The sequence below is a fragment of the Nannobrachium achirus genome (assembly GCF_963921795.1).
Source record: "Nannobrachium achirus genome assembly, chromosome: 5".
NCBI lineage: Eukaryota > Metazoa > Chordata > Actinopteri > Myctophiformes > Myctophidae > Nannobrachium > Nannobrachium achirus.
Genome location: NC_137814.1, coordinates 62169050 through 62175049, shown reverse-complemented (window position 1 = coordinate 62175049; position 6000 = coordinate 62169050).

Here is a 6000-nt window from a genome sequence, read left to right as displayed (position 1 = left end):
AATAGCTAAATAATCAGAAGAAGGGAGAGAAGTCAATCTCATCGTTGAGACCAGGGTAGTTAGTAGCTTTTAGTGTGATAATCCAAAATGTTTCTCTTTGGAGAAGCTGTTTTAATCTGTCCCCACCCCTTACAGACTTGGGAAATACTTCAATCACCATAATTTTTAAATTATTAGGATTAGTGTGTCCAGCTGTTTTGTAGTGTTCTGCCATGGGATAATTAGGATTACCAGTCCGTACAGCATAATGCTCTGCAAATCTGTCTTTAAGCCTTCGCTTCGTGCGTCCAATGTAGCAACCACATTCACATTGTAGTCTATACACCACATAGGTGGAATTACAGTTGGCAAAGCTTCTGACCTTATAGGTTTTATGACTGAACACATCCACAAAGCTGCTTGATTTAATCATATTCGCACACAGTGGTTACAGTTGCCACATCTGAAGTTTCCCATTGGGGGTGGTGGAAGCCAGGACTCTTTGGGGGCGGCTGGTAGGTAACTCCTTACAAGTTTATCCTTGAGGGTGGGGGCATGTCTAAAAGAAAAAGAAGGGAAATCAGGGAACACAGGTCTTAGTTCGGGGTCACTTTGGAGAATGCTCCAGTTCTTTTTAATTATGTGCTTAATGTCATGAGCGTAGGTGCGGACGGTAACTTTTTTGGAACAAACCTCTTCTCTCCAAAGATTTGGCTTTGGTGTAAGCTTGGTTCAGTGTATCCCTCTTGTATCCCCTCTGCATAAACCTCTGGTGCATGTTGATGGCTTGTTGGTCAAAGTCATCTTCAGAATCACATATTCGACAGAGTCTCTGAAACTGTCCAAAAGGAATATTTGAAATGAGGCTGGAGGGGTGAAAGCTGTCTGCCCTCAAGATAGTATTCCGGTCACTGCTTTTCCTAAAGATAGAGGTATGTATAAATCCATTGTCATCCTTTGTTATTTTCAAATCTAGAAAATGTATTTCTGATTTGCTATACTCCAGAGTAAGTTTCAGATTAACATTGGTCGAATTAATATATTCATGGAAGTCCAGTAAGTCTTGTTCAGATCCAGTAAAAATAAAAAATAAATCATCAGTGTACCTGCCTTACCATTTGATCTTGTCCAAAAAAGGATTGGTTTGGCTGTAGATAAATTGTTGCTCCCATAGGCCCAGAAAGAGTCCTGCATAGCTAGGGGCATATGCTGCGCCCATAGCTGTCCCCTTTTCCTGTCTGTAGAACTGGTCCTGAAATACCAATGACACGATAAAATCACTGTCCTCAGGGCGTTGTTGGAGATAATATCTTAGTGCTTCAAGGCCTTCACTGTGATCAATATTCGTGTAAAGGGATTCCACATCCATTGTGACAAGAAGAGCACTTCCAATATTTTGAAGATCATCCAATTGTTTTAAAACACTAGTCTGTCCTGAAGGAAAGCAGGTAAGTTGGTAACGAAAGGCTTGATAAAGTAATCTATACATTTGGAAGCTGGTTCAGATAGGGTTTCATTACCACTGATAATAGGTCTGCCAGGTGGATTGACTGGATCCTTGTGGATTTTGGGTAACATATAAAAGTTATTAATGTAGTTATTATTCAGTCACAACCCGATCTCCCTGGTCCAGTTATGTTATGAGCTAATTTCTGTCAATAATTTCTGTGCAGGTGATTATTTTTCTAAGTGTTGGAGTTTGGAATCATGTCTCTTTAGCCAAAATAGCTGACAACTTTGGTTAATAACAGATTGGTCTGTTGAGCTACTGTACTTCAGTCTCCACAAGGTGGCAGCAGTGCCTTCTCTCTCTGTCAGATGGAATCCTCATTATGCCTGAAAGGTTACTTTTCACCATTCAAATTCAAAAGTAGCAAAATCTGCTTAATAAAAAGTAGCAGATCTACAAGCTCAAAATGTGTTAAGTTTTGCAGAGTGTAGATCGGCTGTTGCTACAATGTGGTTGTTGTTGTTGATGAGAACAGTAGAGAACAGTCTGGAGGAGACATTCCTTACCAAGGTGCTTAACCTTTAAGTTCTGTTCGGGTCATTTTAGCCCGTTTTACATTTTCATTTGAAAGAAAAATATATTTTTTTTACCTGAAACCTCACTGGCCTTAAAGATTATTCTGTGATTCACATGTAAAAAAAAAAGAGAAAGAAATACTTTGCACTACACCCATGCTACACCCCCCTCCCCAGGGTCAAAATGTCCTATGAACAGAACAGAACTAAGGTGAAGTGAATCTGAACAGAACTTAAACCCTTAAGCTCTGTTCAGATTCACGTCTTAAGGATGCAATTCCTACAGCTTACAAATGTAAAGTGCTTAGGTTCATATTTGGAAGCCTCTGTAATGTCCATGTGTTTGTTTTGAGAGACCTGCAGATTGCCAGAATACCTGATGAGGCATTGGGTAAATTCTGTCCAGTGTCTATGATGACTGACAGTCGCCACATATGGACGAGACAACCCTGAAACACTTATTGCTGAGTTTCCCCATGTGTGTGCGTCTATTACTGTTTGTGTTCAACAATTTCTTGTTAAATGTGGACGCAAACAAAGGTGTTAAATGTTAAAAAAGATTAGAGGGACAAATGAATGCTAATAGCAGATCTTAATTAAACATGAATACATTGTATTGACCAGTAGCTCAAAGCAGAGTCCAGAGTGCTGCTGGCCCAGGTCCCTGGGGGACCCCCAGATGTAAAAAATGACCAAATGTGCAAATATGACCAAATGACCACCCCAACGGGGCTGCTCACGGGGAATTCCCGGGGACCACCGACTCCTGGTGCTCCAGAACCGATGCAAAAGTGGTGGCGCCCCCAGTGGAGGACCCCCTACACTGTAGCTCACATAAAATGCCGTAACTCCGGCTAGGAGCGACCGGGAGAGCCGGGGCCGGTACCTATTTGTCCGCCTCGGCGGTGCGGAGACCCCACCCCTCATTTCTCACATGCCCCTCTTCTAGCGCCACCATGAGGCCGACTCTTGCAAAACACATTTTTGGACACTGCTCCTAAAATTTTTGCCCTAAAATCACGCAAATCGGTACACAGTATGTCTACACTCATCCCATCAACATGAATCTGTCCCATATAGCGCCACCTTCAGGCCGATTTTTAAAAACACATTTTTGGACACTGCTCCTACAGATTTTGCCCTAAAATCACAAAAATCACTACACAGTATGTCTACACTCATGTCATCAACATGGATCAGGAAGATTTTGGAAAAACAGTTTTTTGTGGAGATAAGCGACCTACGGTCGCTTATCTCCTGATTAGGGAGTCTTACTGGTTATGTATGTATGTATGTATGTATGTATGTATGTATGTATGTATGTATGTATGTATGTATGAATTCATTCATTCATTCATTCATTCATTCATTCATTCACTTATAGTAAGGACATACGCTATCTACCTGTCTATGTATAATGCTGTCCCTTGTTTAATGTTACATGTATACTTCAGCAATGTAAATTATATTGATCTTGTCAATAAAGAATTTTGGTTTGAACATTGACCAGCAGGCTGCATGTTTGTTTTTCATGTCTATCCTTCACCAGTGTTTACTCTGGGGGTCCCTGTAGCTCCGCTGCAGCACAATTGCGGCTCAAGAATCAACCACTCCTGAGTGAAATGGCTGGGGCTGGAGTCTGGTGCAAAGCACAGGTCATTGAGATGGTGAGAGCAGGAGAGGACCTGGTGAGACTGTAGGGGCGGGACAGGAGTCAATCCACAGAGCCTAGTCCTTCCATGCGCCAGATTTCCTCTCCCAGTCTCAGCAGAGTAGTTCCGGAGCGGTGGAGTCAATGGTCCTGTCTTTTGATTGATTGATTGATTGATTGATTGATTGATTGATTGATTGAAGAATGTATTAGAAGTTTGCAATAGAAAAAAGTACAGTTTCATGACAGTACAAATCACTGGTACAAGGTCAACTAAAAGGAGATCCTAGAAAGCCGAGGCTTATTTCCACAGGAACCACACTTTAAGAATCTCATATAACATTGAAAGACAGATGGATAGAACATACTTTATCTAGGATAATATCAGTTTCAAAAGCATAACATCAAATACAAAGGCAGAAAAAAAAGGGAAATAAGGGGGGGGGGAGCATGGGGGCTTAGTCTATTTACAAGTCACGGGTAGTAGCTGTCTGAAGGTGACTTTTCATTCCAATTTTGAAGGAGGCTAGGGATTTGCTCTCCTTTAAGGCTTGTGGAAGGGCGTTCCACATGTTGATGGTATAGCAGGAGAACGAGTTAGCGCCTTGTTTAGTGTTAAATCTACGTTGATGATGATTAGTGGAGCTGCCTCTGGTGTTGTGATCGTGAACATCCTTGACCTTTAAGAAGTAGTCTGCCAGGTACATGGGTATCTTGGAGGTGTAGTGAATCTTGTACACCAGGCCCATTGCAAGATGCTGTACTCTGTCAGCTACTTTGAGCCACCCCACGCTTTCGTGGTGATGATCGGTAAGGTGGGTCTGAGATGGAAGACCAAGCACAACCCTAATTAGTTTGTTCTGGGCTGTTTGGAGCTTTAACTTTAAGGCAGCTGGGGCGTCGCGATACCAGACAAGGACTCCGTAATCAATGAGGGGCCCAATAAGAGCACCTCCTAGTGTCTTTCGAGATTTAATATTGATCAGCGGGGCAACCCTTTGCAAGAAACAAATTTGTTGGTTGACTTTTTTGATTACCTTGGTAGTCATTTTTTCACTGGATAGGTTAGCCTCCAGGATGCAACCCAGGTAGCAGATGTGTTTTTTTCTTTCAATCACAGTGTCACCTACTTTAATTGTGAAGTTCTCAACTAGGCTAAGTTTCTGACTAGATCCAAAGAGGATACATTCAGTTTTACCTAGGTGAATTGAGAGTCTGTTGTCATTGAGCCAGGTGCAGATCATGTTTAGTTCACAGTTAAGGGCCTTTTCAACCTGCAATATGTCTCTGCCTGAGACTAGGAGAGCCGAGTCATCCGCGAACAGAAACAGATTGCAGTCACAAGCAGATGACAAGCAGATGACGTTTACGTATATTAAGAACTTTCCCTAATAGGACTGATCGTGGATAGCTACTGGGACGTAAGTTGAGACTTGATCAACCCCCGCTGGGTCACCCAAGTGAGGGTTAGGATGTTGCGAGACCCGAAACCCCGGCTACATCACTGAGGATACGTCCCAGGTGCATCCATGCGATGTTTCCACCACTGTCGGCTCTTCTTTCCACTGGCTCAGTTGATGACATATCGTCCAGTCCATATTGTGCTGTTCTCCTATAATTTAATTCTTCACTTAGGCCTATTCATGGTGGAATCACATTTTTGAATGTATTTGTCTATAATTTGGGGGAAGAACATGCTCTTATGTCGTTATACAGTAATTGTTACATTGCACAGTAAAAGCTCATTAATGGTCACATTAATTAATTAATCTGTCTGTCGGTCGATTGGTAGGTCAGTAGGTTGGTCGTACACTTTAATTTGGGGGTTCTTTAAAAACAACCCCTAAGTCAATGGGGCAGTGCACCAAAGCATTCTGGGCATTGTAGTAGTAATTCAGCAGTCCAGTCAAACCCTAGTCAAACACACTGGTCTCATAAAGGTGCAGATTTCAAATATTACTACTCTACAAATACTATTATCTTTGAGTGAATGCAGGTTCTTCTACAAGAGGAATTTTCCTTTTCCTTGACTTTCCTAAATCAAGCGCACATTTATTGATTTATTGATTAGTTATGTTTACACAACTCTGGTTCCTGACAGTGATGTCACTGTTGCATTGGCTCAGAGTTAGAGCAGTGGTTCTCACACTGTGGCTCGGTTCCCGAGAGGGGTCCCCAGATGATAAGCTTTAATGTGCAACATTGTTTTCTTGCTCAACAGTAAACAAACCGACATAAGTGTATCTGTGCCTTTAAAAAGTGACAATTTAAGGACATTTGAGACGTTTAAGACTCTAGGAAAATAAAACCATTACTGCATCAAAACTATGAAAAACGCTCAAACA